Source organism: Crocodylus siamensis, chromosome 11, assembly GCF_052110815.1.
Source record: "Crocodylus siamensis isolate JL-2025a chromosome 11, ASM5211081v1, whole genome shotgun sequence".
NCBI classification, from domain to species: domain Eukaryota; kingdom Metazoa; phylum Chordata; order Crocodylia; family Crocodylidae; genus Crocodylus; species Crocodylus siamensis.
This window is the reverse complement of record NC_143405.1, coordinates 6,755,920-6,772,070: the sequence shown is the minus strand read 5'-3', so window position 1 is coordinate 6,772,070 and position 16,151 is coordinate 6,755,920. Positions and strand designations below refer to the sequence as shown.

Sequence of the window (16,151 nt, the reverse complement as noted above, 5' to 3'; positions counted from 1 at the left end):
TTCATGGGCATAGGTGTGAAGGCTGTGGGGGGACACCCCATGCCCCAAGAGGCTTCCTCAGCACGGGTAGAGTTAGCCCTGGTCCTGCCGGGCACAGGCTGCTGCCACATGCCTTGGAGGATGGGGTGGGGTGGGGGGGTTGCTCTAAGCCTTGTTCGGGCAACAAAGCATCCCCCGAACTGTGAAGTCACGGCTGCCTGTGCTGTGATGAAGCCCTCACTGTGTCTGTAGGCACCTGCATACTCTCGCCTGTCCTGCTCACCACTGCACTGTCTCGGATCCATCCTGCCCCAGTGGTCTGCCCTGATATCACAGCAGTACATTAACAGCCTGGGAGGAGTTTGGTCCACTGGGCTTAAGCGATGCAACCAAGGCTACTCAGGAGACCGGGTTCAGAGCCAGCAGGAGGACCTGTCCTGCAGGTCTCACCACCCTTGCTGTCTCCACAAGCAGCAACGATGTCTGCAAAACAAGGCTGGGCCTCTGGGTGGCCTGGCCTGAGCCACCGAGGCCACAGATGACGCGCCGTGTTGCAGTCCCATAAACTAATGCTTAGGCACCGAGAAGTCCTCGCTGTCTGTGCTGACACTGCTCAATGCAGGCAAAGCAGAGGGGGCTGAGCCCTGCATAGGGAGTTCCTGCCAAGGTTGATGGTTTCTTGTCAGCACGCAGCAAAGCCGCTGGAAGGCGACTGCTGAAAAGAATGAGAGTGATTCTGCAGAGCGGAAGGGACGAAATGATGGGCAGGGGCTCAGTGCAGGGCTTGCTGCACCGGTCTGGTGCAGCAAACTTAAATGAAGGTGGGGACGTCTTCCCTGTATGGTGCACACATGCTATAGCAGCTGAGATCCTGGTGCTCAGAAACTACACGTGGCCCACGGGGGCCAGAGCATGCCCCTACTGTGCAGGCCTCAGTCGAGCATCTGCTGGGATTAGCGTGTAGTCTCAGACCTTCTTCTGGCCTAAGCCTGCCACCCATGAGGCTATTTAGTGCCACCCATGTTGGTGGCATCTGGGCTACTTTGAACTGGGGTAAGAAAGCTCTGCGTTAACCTTAGCAATAAGGAATTAAAGAGTTAAAGACATGGCAAGGTCGGGCTGCCACCCATGAGGCTATTTAGTACCACCTATATCAGTGGCATCTGGGCCACTTCGAACTAGGGTAAGAGAGTGCTGCGTTAACCTTAGCAATAAGGAATTAGAGTGTTAAAGACATGGCAAGGTTGGGATACTTCACATTTCTTGGGGTGTGCGGGGTGGCAGGTGCAGAGATTCCACCTCAGTAAAACAGCCGGGTATTCGTATCCTACCGCTGTTTCCACCATGTGAGGTGGGCCAGTAGGGGGCACTCTTGCGTTGAGCCGCCCACCTCCCTGTGCCCGACCACCTTCCAGGCTCCGAATGCCTCCCTAGGGGCGCCTTATGCTTGGTCGACCCCTCTCCCGGAGCACACTCGCTAGTCTGGGGGTAACATCGCCGCCGCCACCCCGAGACGGGACTGTCTTGGCCCTGTGTCCTCGGGGAAACACAGGCCTAATAGTCCGACGGGTACTCGACCTGGTACAGGCACTTGGGGCACTTCCCCAAGTCAGGGGGCAAAAAGTGAAGTCTCCCTTAGTCCGCAGACCTAAGGGGTCTCTTAGGCATAATTTAGACCCACCCCTCAATAAGTCTCCCACACCAGTCGAAAAGGAGAACTTTATTGATTACAAGGCGTAGGGGAAACTAGGGTACAGGATTAAGCAATATCTTAGAAATCCTAAAGAGCAAACAGTGTGGCGGAGGTAGCCTTTTGATCACGCATCTGTGTTACTGCCAGCTAGATATCTAATCAGATTGAGCAGCTTACTCACAAGCGCTTTCCAAAGGCAGGTGAGGTTTCCCTTTGGAGGCAGGCAGTTCCTTGCTCATGAGTTCTGGGGTGAGAGAGAGAGCCAGTTTCAGATGGTAAGGCTTCTCTGTGTCCCCCGCATGGCCGCTGCTTCACCTCATGGCCCAAGAGACCATCTCCTCGCCCGTTCCAACTTATATAGCCCGTGACCTCATTCACCTGGTCCAGTGGAGGTCAGCCCCAGTTGGCTGCCAGCCAACCAATTTGAAATACATCATCTATTACCGGGCAGATTCCAGCTCCCCAGGTAGAAACCCCGTACCCAGGTAACTGATGCCAGTCTCGTAGGCCGAGGGAGCAGGTTCCCCCTCCCTCAGGGATGCAGCCAGCTCAGGTTACCTAAAGAGACAGGCTGAGGGTGCGGTCCCCTGTGTGCAGGGCCCACCCTAATCAAATGTTTGCAGCCCAGAGATTTTAGTCACAGTGTCACAGGGCAGAGATTTTGGGCTTTCTGCCACGTGCGGAGGGTTGGCAACGCCAGATCATGCACACGAAGCTGTTGAGCAAGAAAAGCCTGCTGTCTCCCTGCCATGAACCCAAATGAGTGCAATCAGGGCTTGTAAAAAAAATCCACCTGGAACCAATTTGAGCAAATCCACCTGTTTCCCCACATCGGGGCCTTGGCAGCAGCAAATGCACCAAGTGTGATGGAGCTCGTATCACCCGCCTCCGTGATTGCACCTAATTGCCACCTGGCAGGTGCACGGCGCAAGGAACGGAAAAAGGCGCCACGCTGTGACTGTATGATTTAATAAGCGCAACTGCAGCCAACAGGTGGAAAAAATTATTGATATGAGGGCAGGGAAATGTCCCATGGCTCTCTGGGCTGGTCCACTCCTTGCAAACACAGCGGTGCTCAAAAGGAAGAGCGGCCAAACGCTCTTTCCAGTTGCGGTGCTGAGTTCAGTGGGGTTGAGTAGGTGAGAGATTTATTCGTCTCGACGCCTGAAGTCCAGCGTGTGGAGTGACTCACCGTCATGTGGTTTGCAAAACAAAATAAAGGTCTTCGATGCTGGCTCTGATCATTTCCAGCAGAGGAGGTCAGGGGAGCAGCAGCATATTTCAGGGTCGTGCTCGGTGGCTCCGTGATAGTGTGCTTTAATCTTCTAATCAGTTAGCGAGCTTTTATAGGACGGTCTGTCATATGCTGCGCCTCAGAAAAGCAGAGCTGGCTCCTCGATAAAGGGCTACTCAAGAATAAGCAGGCACCAGTGGAGATGTTGCATGGCGTAGCCTGATAACGATGTTTGCTTCTGGGGATAATTTGGTGGATTAATTAAACATAAGCCATCAGAGCCTTGACTTGGATTCTTACCGAGGCCCCCACTGCAAAGTCCAGAGCTCTGACAATGCACCAGTAAGCTGCTCACAAACCAGCGACAGCCCTGCAGGACCTTAAGCATCCCCCCAGCAGCTGGAAGGGGAAATGGAGGCATACTGAATGCTACCCAGGCAGCTGTGCACTGGTTCAGGACTTGAGTCTGTGAGCTCTTGCTGGCTCAGAGACCTTTCTGACTTCAGGCAGCTGCGATGCCTTGTGGTATTACTTGGCTGACTAAGGGTTTCCAGGCCTGGGTTTTGTCATTGTACGATGTACAGCACGCCGGCAAAAGAGCCAGTCAAGCACATCTTTGAGACAGTAAATGAATTCCAGCGCTGACGGACTAACCTGGTGTCCCAGTGAAGAAGGCAGAGACAGGACAGATACAAACAACAGGCATCGGGACCACAGCACCGAGCGGGGAGTTTTTCTAGGAATCACAGTGTCGGACTGGGGCCGAGCTGGGGGGGATGCCAGATGACACCTTCACGAACCAGCACAAGAACAGCTTGGAAAACACAGCCCACGGTCGTGGAAGAAGGGGTTTGTGCTGCCGCACTTGCTAGCTCTAAAGGAAAGTTGTACTCAGGGCAAGAACGGCACGCTTCCTCCGCCCAACAAAGGGGAGTTATACCCGAAAGCTTGCAAAGAAGAAGTTTCCCAACTATTTGAGTTGGGTTAATCAAAGATATCAGATTTACCCAAAGAACCTTGTCTGCCCACGTCCTTAGACCAACGCTGCTACACCCAACACCCCTGTAACAACCACTGTCATTTGCTCCACAGGCACCATGTATGCCAATGGCCGAGGGGGGTCTTAGCTCAGGATAATAGTAGCAAACAAGGCACTTGGAAATCTAGGTGTTTCCACATTGTCTTACAGCTGGTATTAGTATGCCATGACTGTTCCTGAGCCCCAACCGAGATCATGAAAACCTTGTCTTGGGAGTCCTACGCAATACAGCCCCAGTCACACAGTCATCGTGCATGAATCTTAAGGGCTGTGACTAGTGCTAATGGCTAGAGCTGCGTGCCGAGAGCGGGTCAATCAGTTCTCATGCTTCAGGGCACACGCTGGTCTCTAGCTGATGGTCAGGAAGCTGATGGGGGGGACGCTGCATGGGGTGGTTGTTTCCCTTCCACCCAACAACTCACATGAGCGGCGGGCAGAGCACCTCTAGGCTCAATCCAAAGCCTCTTCAAACTAAAGGGAAAATTTCCAGTAAGTAAACTGGTCCCAGAACCAGGCCCTGTGTTTATAATCGGGGCTTGCATCCTTTTCCTCCCAAGCAGGTTTTGGCCAGTGCCAGACAACTTATTGGGATGTGCACCAATGGTGCAATGGATGACAGCATATCCACCATGGCATCTCCCCATTAGTCTGTTCATTGGCGAGCCCCTGACAAACATTTCCTTTCTGCCTAGGCAAAACAGTCCTGGGACGAACTGCCTTAGCTCTCCCGATGGGCCTGTCAGCTGTGACAGGCCACTGAAATGCCACAGGGACGTAGCGGTGGCCGGGGCCCGGCTCTGAACCATCTTGACTCAGAAATCAACTTGCCCAGCAGTGGGACTGAAAACCTGGGAATTGGGAACAGACCCTATAGAAAGGTTGGATTGGAGACGCAACAAAGACTGAAAAACTGCAAGGAGAAAATCAGGGCCATTTAAATTGGTCATGACCCACCTCTGCCCCCCAGCTAGGGGAGCATCCCCTGCTCAGAGGCAGGCAAAATGCAGCCCGCGGGCCGGATGCTGCCCGCTAGGCCATTCAATGTGGCCTGTGGGGCCCCTAACAAATTTAGAAAATTCATTTTTATTAGCCTCTGGCTGCCTGGCATGTGGCCCTCAATGGCTTGCCAAAACTCAGTAAGCGGCCCTCCGCCCAAAATAATTGCCCGCCCCTGCCCTAGCTGATCCTAGCTAGCATCCCTTGCAACACTGGAGCGAGGAAGCAGAGAGGTCTTCTAGGAGATCTTAGGGGAGAGCTATTTCTTTTTGTTGAACCGCACCGAGAACAATTAAGGAGGCCAAATACTTGAGCGCCAAGGAAGGGGTGATGCTGGGGAGGGAGTGGGACAGACGGGCGGACGGACACACGCACCCCCCGCCCTCTCAGCAGTCTGTGCAGACAGCAGCTGAGCTTTGCAAGGCCTTGCACAACAGCCTCCAGCTCAGAGCACGGTGCCAGCTGGCTGCACCTGGGAACTGCTGACTGCACACGAGTAGCGAAAGCACTCCTCAGACTGACGGGACTTGGCCATGCCGGGTGCACCGGCTAAGCCGCGCGTGGGGAGCGCAGACCATGTGAGAGAAGCTGCGTCCAGCCAGCTCCATGCGCCGTGTGCGAGTTGGCGGGGCAGAGGGAATGCAAAGAAAGCTCTCGTCAAAGAAGCATCTACTCTTAACATAACCCTTCCCATGTCTAGCTAGGGGAGGGTATGTGCTGTGCGCAGTCCCACGCTTGCTCACCGTGTCTTATGTCTTAGTCTGAAGCAATGTCAGACCTTCAGTGTCCCTCGGGCAGGGGGTTGCATGAGCCGACCTCTGGATGTCTCTTCCAGCCCTGCTTCTCTATGGCGATGTCTGTGATGATGGATGATGTCGAGAGCCCCGTGTCAGCTAGCAATGCTTAGGACCCCTTTAAATACTAGGATGCTTCTGGCTTGCTAACTGGCACAAGGCATGCAGACTGGTCAATGGAGGCGAGAGTTGGCTCAGGCCACTGGGCTGGACCCAGGAGATGCCCTTTCCGTCCTGTGTTCATTCACTACGTGCAGCAAGGTCGGAGGCCACCTATCTTCCTACCACCCAAGGTTCAAAGGCAACTGCCCTGTGGATCCTGGCGTAAGCACTTGGGCCTGAAGACGTGCTGCACAGATAGGCCCTGAGATGGGATGAAGTCCCACTGAGATCTCTCAGGACCCTACAACCTAACGATGGCATTGCTTGAAACGGTGCACGCCACTCCAGCCGCTCCACCGAGAACATGCTGCACACCTCGTTCACCAGCGCTTTAACGAAGCTGGGTCACAGGTCATGACCCTTGCTTAACATTTAAAATAAGCCCCAAATGACCACAACCCCCAGAGGCCAGCAGCAATTTCTGTCGAGGCTTTTTAAACAGGTTCCACAGAAAATACAGCCAAACGGAGCATTTGCAGTCTCTTACGGCCCTGCTAAAGTTGGGCTGGCAGTGAACGGAGGAAGCAGCATTGCACGTTACGTTGCTTCTGAGCGCAGCAGTAGGAGTCAGAAATGTATCGCGCTGTTCTCCGCATGCCTCCCTGCATGGTACTTCTGCAGGGCAAACCCTGGCTCCAGTCCCCACATCCTTCCCTAGGCAGTCCTCACGCTGGAGTAAGTCCTGAGCTAACACACGTGGCTGAGCACATACATGGCCTCGGAGCCTAAAAGCCCATAGCCAGACGTGACTGAGGCCAGGATCCTCCAAGGTATTGAGAGTGGGGCGTCGGGAGCAGCCAGGGGAGGGCTCCGGTGCAGCAGTGGGGGCTGCCGCAGTGCGGAAATGCAGAGCCGGACTCAGCCTTCGTGCCGCTCCAGTGAAAGAAGGGGAATGGCACCAGTGTGAAACCGCTCCAGTCTGCACTGACTAGTCCTGGAAGGCCTTTGCTCTCACGTGCCAGGCGCTGCTGTCTGTACGGCAGCTCAGCTGCACGCCAGGCCTGAAGTACTGCACGTATCCAGCCGCTGGAGCAAGGCAGTTGGGAGTCACGAGACCTGGCTTTGAGTCCCTGCTCCGCGGCTGACTCGGTGCGCGACCTCGGCTGCGTCACTCCACGGAGCTCCTCGTTCGCAGAACGGCTGCGTGGCTCCACTTCCCCGCGGAGGAAACGGGGGCCTGGGTGGGACGCGGGGAGCTCCTGGTCTGCAAATGCACGCAAAGCCCCCTCAGGCTCTCGCTTTGTCCTCTCACTCATTCATCCACGTGCCTTCCCTTCCTCTAGGGATCAATGAAGGATGATAACGCCCGGCCCAGCGTTGCTCGCTGCCTCGGCCGCGCACGCGTGTGGCATTGCACGCCTAACGAGGAGAAGCCCATATATGCGAGGCTCTTCAGCTGCCTCAGGCACCACTCGGTTATGACTAAGACCATTTGGATGTAGATGTTTTTCTGTAACATACTTGTCTTATTAAAAGTATATACCTGGAAGCTTTAAACTCGCCAGCAAGTGGGGTGGGGGAGAAAAAAAACACAGAAACGAGCGGCAGAGAGTAGCATATGGAGACCCACAAGCAGAACAGTTCCTGTCTAGACCTCCTTTACATTTGTTCCTAATTTCACGCTCTGCAGGCTCCCAGATTCATATAGTTAGTAATAAATACGCTGGTTAAAGGAAGTGCTTTGCAGCTCTGCTGTGGTCTTGGAGAACGTCTGCAGAAGCCGTGGTATGAGGAACACAGGCGCGGGGAGACACCGCTCGCGCTAGAGTGCCGCTTGGCTCCTTGCTAGTCATTATGTAATATTAGGAGCCCTTGAGCTACTGTGCATGCCTGAAGAAGCCCCTGCCGCTCCCCCTCCCCTCCCAGCCCATTTTATTTTATGGCTAAAGGAGCGAGTGCTGGCAGCCAGGCGTTAACCCCACACAGCCCGGTCCGTAACGTTACCGGGGCTCTCCCCGCCGACGGGGACCTGCTCCCCGTGCTGGGGGTCTGGGTGTTCACCCTGAACAAAACCGCTCCATCCCACGTCAGGATTTGCTCTCCTCCGCCGTGCTCCTCTGGCGTCTCAGGAAGGACAGAAAGCCGGGGTGGGGATCTGAGGCTGGGTGGTAGCAACAGGAGCGAGGCTGGCATGGGGCTATCCCGAATGTCAGTGCAACCAGAGGTCCCGTGGTGTGGGAGGCACAGGACAGTCTCCTCCATCATGTTAAGTGTGTAGAGGAGGAGATTCCCATCAGTGGGGAGCCTTGGTTTCTGAGTTGCTCACAGCCACGCAGGCCTGTGGGATACTCCACTGCCATCACAGCCAGGCAGCGGGCAAAGGACACAGGGGTCCCCGGGGTGGGGTGGGGTGGGGGGGTGACTGCAAGATCTGGCTTGGAGATTCATCCTTTGCTTTGTCCCCAGAGACAAAGCAGTGCAGAGAGGGTCAGGTGAGGACAGTGTCCCTCTCCTCTCCCTCTTGGGCCCTTCTCCACCAAAAAGTCTGCCTTCCAGGGAGATGCTCAGGTAGTTTCCCATTCTGGAGAAGGAGAGGGCTGCTTTTCAACCAGAAACCAGTGCAAGGCAGAGGCCCAGCGAGCCCCATCCTCCCAGGACCTGCCTGCCCTTCTATTTCCTCCTGCCTGGCCCGTTTCTGGAGCGACTCCGGTCAAGGGAAAAGGAAGGGGACTAATGGATTTGCAAATGGAATAAACCGTCTTCTCTTCCAGCTGCTAAGACTCGAGCAGGCAGGGTTTCAGTCTCAGGTGCAAACAGAAAACAACAGAGCGCCGCCCCAAACCGAATGCATCGTTGAGCCCTGCTTCCTGCAGCGGGCGAGTCCGTGCTGTGCGAACAAGACCAGGTAGCATTTACATAGCGTTTGTCATCCTTGAAGCCCTTTGCAAATGTTCCTTAGCCCTCACAAGACCCCAGTGACACAGAACAACGCAAGAAGCCCGGTTTATAGCTGGGTAAAGAGGAGCAGCCATGGTGCGAGCATCTGATTCTCACATATGTCTCCAGTCCCGCAGGCCTGCAAACTAGTCAGCTTGAATTTTTCACCTTCGCTGAAAACCAAGCACTACGTACACCAATCTGAGCAGCTAGACACATTACCTCCTCCTTGCACCCACAGCTCAGCTTGTTAGATGGGGAGCTACTAATAGTCGCACCTGAAATCACTGTGGGAGCAGGTATGTGCCTATGGGAGAGGAGGCTTGGTTGAGAGCCAGCTGCAAAATCACCCCCTAAGGTCAGCTATAGAGTGTGAGTCAGAGTTAGAGCAAGCATCTAGGATGCGACTCCTCGTCCTGAGCTCCTGCCATTGTCTTCTGCCACACTCACAGCTGCACATGCGCTGGGCCCCTCGTCCTAACACAGGAGAGCTGGAAAACTATCAGCTTCGCATGGCAGCCTCAGAAAACAATCATTTTTGAAATGGCATCTCTAAAGCAAAGCCTCAGTTCCTCATCACCATGCTACGCAGCCCGCTAGAATAAAACCAGTGGTCGTGGCAGAGAAAACAGCAGGGGTAGGAGGAGGGTGTGCATGTGCATGTGTGTGTGGCAGGAGGGAGGGATGGATGGGTGTGTGTGTGTGGTAGGAGGAATGTGTGTGTGCACATGTGTGCATGGCAGGAGGGAGGGATGGATGGGTGTGTGTAGGTATGTGTGTGATAGGAGGAGTATATGTGTGCACACATGTATGCGTGGCAGGAGGGAGGGATGGATGGGTGTGTGTAGGTACGTGTGTGGCAGGAGGAGTGTATGTGTGCGCACATGTATGCGTGACAGGAGGGAGGGATGGATGGGTGTGTGTAGATATGTGTGTGATAGGAGGAGTACATGTGTGCGCACATGTATGCGTGGCAGGAGGGAGGGATGGATGGGTGTGTGTAGGTACGTGTGTGGCAGGAGGAGTGTATGTGTGCGCACATGTATGCGTGGCAGGAGGGAGGGATGGATGGGTGTGTGTAGATATGTGTGTGATAGGAGGAGTACATGTGTGCGCACATGTATGCGTGGCAGGAGGGAGAGATGGATGGGTGTGTGTAGGTACATGCGTGGCAGGAGGAGTGTATGTGTGTATGTGGGGGTGGCAGGAGGGGTGGGTGGGTGTGTGCATATGGCAGGAGGGGTGGGTGAGTGTAGATGGGTGTGCGCGTGTGGTAGGAGGGGTGGCAGGGTGTGCGCGCGTAGATGCGTGTGGTAGGAGGACTGCGTGTGTGTCTCCCTCGGCAGGGACGCCCAATGGGCTGGGCCCACGCGCAGGGGACCGGCGGTCTGAAACAAGCCTCACGATTCACAGTGCGACCAGAGCTGAGCTGCTCCATTTCGTTTTACACCGAGTCGCAGCGCGGCGTCTTTCATTACCGGCTCTGCAGCCAGCTGGCCATCCCTTGACAGCTCTGCTAGCGCAAGCAGGTGCCTGCACGCCGCTCGCTTCCAACGGGCAGATGTGTGCAATGCTAACGCGCTGGCTCTCAGCAGTGCATTATCGCTGCCGAGCTGGGCTGCTCCGGTGGAGGCTGGGGCTGGCTCTTAGCTCTTCCTGCCAAAGCCCAGGCAGGGACGATTCAAATGAAAACAAGAGGGGAAAACTGGAGGAGAAAGCAGAAGAAAAAGGAAAAGAAACACTAGGAGGACCGATCCTGACTGCTTCTTGCTCTGAGGACAGACCAGCTGCCTGTGATATCATTTTCTCTCCCATCACACTGCTGCTAAATAGATTTTCCTTTTGGCCTAAAAGGGTCGCTCTAAAAAGCCTCGTGCTCAAGGCTCTCGATGCTGAAGGCTCGTGGAGGACTGGAAGGCTCAGATCTCCCTCCGTGGCGTCTTCCCTTACTCCAGATGGGGAGAGCGAAGCACAGGGAAGGGTTTTAAGCCCCACGTTGTCTCTGATTTGGGCTGTCTTGGCTGGGGGTGGAGGGGGGTGACATTTCAGAAGAGCCCAGCACCCACGCTGCATCCAGCATGCTCAGCTCATTTGCAAACTGGGCCTTTGAGGAGCCGCTCGTGCTAATCCCCATTGCTGACTTGGTCAAAGGAGAGGTCAGATCAGGCACAAAAGCACTATGCGCTACTCGGTATAGCATCATTTCTGGAGGTGGTGGAGCCAAGCTGCATTCGGGTGCGGAAGGAAGTGGGCAGCTCTATGAATTGTGCAGCAGCCTCTGAAATCCAGGTTAAGCTCTGGCGAGTTTTATACTGGACGTGCCTCGGTCTCACTAACTTGGATGCTGTGCATTCCCCCCGCAAGCGGCTTTCAGATCGTGCCCATGCGGCTGTCCTACCGAATGCTCCAGTTCAGAGCTCATTCATGTTCATTTTCTCAATATGAAAATAACCACCCCCCCCACCAATGAAAACCGACCAGGGTTTTCAAGTAGTTTTGAGCCGTAGGACTGCCAACAGCAATGCTTAATGATAACCCAGCTCTACATCAACCTGCACTGCCAGACAAGGAGACGTGATGGGGAAGAAACCTGAAACGCAGGGCTGCGCTGTCGCTGGCTGGACGACCGAGGTCCTTGTCCAGCAGCAGGACTGAAGCAGAGGTGCAAAAATAGGAGCTACCGCTGCCCTGCGCAAGGCACAAAAATGCCCAGCTGTGCCTCTGTCTTATGCTCTGCTTTGCCTTTGATTCACCGGGTCACCTCAACCTCCCTGAGCTCCACAGGTGCCATCATCGAAGCTTAGCTAACCAAGTGCTGGGTCCATCCCTTTCCTGCACATGCGCCGTAAGGACTTTGTGCATGCGAGTTGGAAGATGTGACCAGGAAAAAAAAGGAGCTATTTTTCCCGAGTGCAATTTGCTTGGACTTTCCAACATGATTGTACTTCCAGTTAAGTCTCTTTCCCTTGTCCATATCTTGTCTTGGAATCGGAGAGCCAAACATCGTACCGGCCAGGAAAAACCAGACCAACGGGACCTCTTCCCACCAAGGGGATGTTCGTTGCTTGTTACATGTTGGGACGGAGACCCGGGATAACGTAGCCGTCAGCAAAAAGACCGTGAGCGTTCGCTCTAATTGTGAAAGCCTGCTTTTAACCCAAGCAGCACCCTGGGAATAGGTCTCCCATCCAACAGACTCCTGCTGAGGGGAGAGAGGCAACTTTCCAAAGCGTAACAGAAAACAGACCGGCACAACGTTGCACTTGAACGCGAGAGAGGAAAAACAACAACAGGACAAATGAACCCAGAAAGCCTGTCAACAGAGCTAGCAATCGCTCTGCTAGCTGCCTGGTGGAGAGATTTCGCACATCTGAGATCCGTTTCGCACCAAGGGGGAAGAGGTCTTGGGGAAGGACCACTGCTGTGTAACCAGTGCATCTCAAAGAAGGAGGGATGCCACGCAGACTTTAAAGCCACTCGATGCTAGTTTGCCAGATACCTGAATACAAGGAAGGAAGGGTCCTCTATAGACCCGATGATCTCCCTTCCAGCCCCTAACATCTGTGAAGTCCTGTCGGCTGACCAGGACTTGGGAAAGAAGCACGGACCAGCTGCACGAGGCCCTGACCGCACCTGCGTCCCCACGACTGGACGCACCTCCCACGGGAGCTGCTGGGATGGGTGGTTTGCAGGACCCAAGCAATACGACAGCTCCATGCGACACGTTAGCCAGAGGAAACTTCCAAGTGGCCAATTTAGCTGCCTTCCATGATTTTCCAGCGGGCAAACAAATTGTGGGCCTGATTCCCAGTGATCTGGGGCTGCTTCCAGATGTGTACATGTGTAGGACCTCTGCAGAACGAGACCCTGCAGGCCGGGCTGCCAGCGTGCTTGCTGGAAGCGCTGCCACTCCTCCCGAGAGGGGGTGGCGGCCCCAGGAAAATCCAGCCTCCTTTGGGAAAAGGGAATGAACTGGTTAAAAAACCAACAAAACCCAAAACCTCTGATAACAAGAGAAGGGATCCATGCTACATCCCACTGCCAATGCTGCCTGCCCTCCGCTTGGGCATCTCGCACTCCTCCTTTGCGTCTTCACGTGGGAAAAGAAAAGCCTGGGTGTCAACCACTGCCTCTCTCGCTAACTGAAAAAGTGATTGTGTAACGGCGTTATTGCCAAGTGTGGCACTCAAAATTGTTTTAAAAATACTTTGCTCAAGTGCTTCTTAAAGGCTAAAAATACTCCCCCTTGTCTCGAGGCGCTCTGAGGCTGGCACGCCTTCATTTGTGGAGAACATCAGATCTCTTGCCTGGCAACGTGTAACCCCAGGCAAAGAAAATGCCAAGTGACAGTGATGCTAATCCACTCTGAGCGTCACCTTTCTGCCTTTCGCGGCGGCCACGCTCGGGGTGTGCTGCCCCGACACACAGCTGAGATCTTGCCTTGAAGAATAAAAGGGTCTCAATTTAGGCCTGAACCTAAATGTGACCTCTGTGCCCGGGATAGAGGCTCTGGTGAATGAGGTGACGCACGCCGGTGGCTGCCCTAGGAAGCGTGGCCGAGGTTAGGATGAGCTCAGCTGGTTGGTATTAGTTAAGTGTGACCGAAACCTAAAGGTTTGGTCTCCTCCCAGGTCTGAGAATTAGTCTGACTCCTTTCCAACATCACTGTCAGCCCCATATGTTTTAAGAGCATGGCATAAGCACTAAAGGCCAGACCACAAAAGAGTTGGACTAGCCCTCCGGTCCATGGGGTCCTGACAAAGCGTGGGGCTCCGTGGACAATTGCTTGGTAACGTGAACAAGGACTTTGCAGACTGGCTTTAGCCAGTGATTTCTTGTCATCTCCAGACCCATCCTGCCTCTGAGGGAAATGCATATTTGCAGGCAAGGGGGAAAGTGAGCCACGGAGAGGACACGGGACACTCTCACGGCCATCGAGCAGATCAATGGCAGCTGATCCAAATGTTGCTCTGGAGTTCCTGGCTCCTGCTCTTGTCCGCTGGCCGTATCACCGCACGGCCTCGATATCCTGCCCCTGGGCCACTCCGATTTCACCGCATTAACGCAAGCGGCAGGGGGCCCCAGCACAACGTGCAAATTGGTATTAGTGATACTTCCAAAGTTCTCCCTTGCAGGAAACCAAAGCTGACGAGCACCTTGCACCCTCCGAAGTCTGGGGCAAGGACGAGCCTTGTCAGTGGCAGGTCCTTGCGCAGATCCTCTATGGCTGCACCGCCACGCGGCGCTCCAGAAGAGATGGGGGAAGCCTTTTGGAAGTAGCAAAGGAGAGATAGGCCATGGGATGTAATTACCTTCCTTGAAATGTGGCCAGACTGCCCAGGTCCATGTCAAAGGGCAGGACAGTGGCTCTGGAGCTTCTTTCAAGGTCTAAGGACAAGGACTTATCAAGCAGCGTGGCGTACACAAGAAGTACCATGCTGAGTCAGACCTTGGTCTAACCAGCCCGGTGTCTGGTCTCCAGCAGCGGCACAAGTGGATGTTATAGGGAGTCTGCTCTATAGCATCCACTATATTCTGCTGACCTGTGGATGCTATATATTTAGCACTGAACTGAGTATCTCTAGAGCGATCCATCCCATGCTCCACACACTCTCCGGCATCCACCTTATTGGTTTAGAGAGGCCAGAAGAAACGTCTCCAAACATTTTGTCCAATAGCCATTAATCGATCGATCATCCATGAATTTACCCAGGCCCTTTTTGAACCTGGTTACGGAGCAAGTGTCTCTCCTTCTCTGGCATACCTCCATGGGCTGCATGGTTTCCTGAGCCTTGGGCCTACAGGGAGTACTCAGTGGAGATGAGCCTAATGGTGGGAGCACCGACAGACCGGAGACTGCGCTGAACAAGTATGGCCACGATGGGGTCGGAGCCTGCCCTCCCCATCTGCCTGGCTTTAATACAAGTGCAGTGGGGCAGAGCAAGCAGCATTGCTCTCTCTGCTAGAGGAAAGCTAGCTGTTTTGTCAACGAGCGAGAGCTGAACAGCAGGTTTCACTGCTCACCAATCCAGCCCCAGCCATGCCTATCCAAGCCATCTGGCCACCAGTTGGGGATCCTGGCTGCTGGCAGAGTTGTGCGCCGTTAATTAAGGCTTTTTCCACCACGCTGTGTGCACCTGCCATACTGGGTAATTCTCAATCGTCAGCCCTGGCCTGGGTTCTCAGTTACTTTAAGGCCAGCCCTGCATGCTGGCCCCCTTATGGGGGTGGAGATGGTGTTGCAGAGACGGGCATGTTCAGGACAGGCAAGTCCTGCCTCAGAGGGGGTGGGAGACAATGACATGCATTGACAGGGGTGACAGGGACAGAGAAGGAGGGGAGCTGCGGCAGCCGCTGAGTTGCGTAGGGAGTCTTGTGGGGAGGCCTCGAGGCATCCCCCCACCGTTTGGGGGTGGAGTGAGGGGCTGGAAGCCCCACTGTGCTGGTTTTCACATACATCCCTAGGTGCCTGCTCTATCCTAAAGGGGACAAGGTCATGGCTCTTTGCTCTGCAGTCACCTACAGAGTGGATCAGCAGGTTGCAACAAGACACCTGTGCACCAGGCTCTGATAGGGGCTCCCAGCTGTGTTGGGGGGAGTGAAAAGATGAGAAAGCTTGAGGTGTCCCATCTCCCTGAGCCTGGGGTGACATGGTGCACACACTCATTGCGGCACCTATAAATAAGCCTTCTCCTGGTGCACGCAGGTCCCTCCGAGAGCAGGCAAGGCAGCCGTGGGAAATCAGAGACCAGCGCTGGACCGGGCACCCTGAAACCAGCCTAGACGGGCCCCAAAGTAGCAGGGAGGAACAGCCTCTGATTGGTACCTGCAGCTTGGGACTTGACTGCTCTGGAGCATATTTCAGCCTTGCCGAGACAAGCGAGCTTGGGCTGGGAGAGTTAATTATGTGTAAGGGACTCCAAATTCGGTGGCCTGGGTGTCCTAATTCACTTAGGTAGTCACAAGAAGGAAGAGGACAATGATGCGAATGGGACTGTATTGGCCGCAGCGCTGCGACCTAAACAGTAGGCTTGTATAGGCCAGTGCTGCATGGAGGGAGCCACTTTTCATGCAACCCCAAAGCTGTGGATTTAGCCATGCAATAGCCCGCTGGATGCTTCGTTCCTCGCTCCACCCGAGGTGTTATTGAGACGTACAAGATTCGTGCCTGAATACCAAGCGCAGGTTCTGGTCTACAACTGTATTTATGCCACAAAACACGTAATGACTAAATGGCTGTTTCCACATCACACCAAGAGCCTTGACTGAAAGGGCATGAGTGCAAAGGCTTTTATAAATCACAAGACATCCTTTCAGAGCTCTTAATGCAAGAAAAGAGCTGAGTGATGAGTGGCTAAGAGTCTCTTCTCTTGGGAT

At 54.5% G+C, this 16,151-nt stretch overlaps 1 protein-coding gene across 4 annotated transcripts in view; it reads right to left on the bottom strand.

Moving 5' to 3' along the window:
* FAM163B (family with sequence similarity 163 member B) overlaps nt 1–16,151 on the bottom strand; it is a 47,270-nt gene that overhangs the window by 2,081 nt on the left and 29,038 nt on the right. The gene's annotated exons all lie outside the window — the stretch shown is intronic.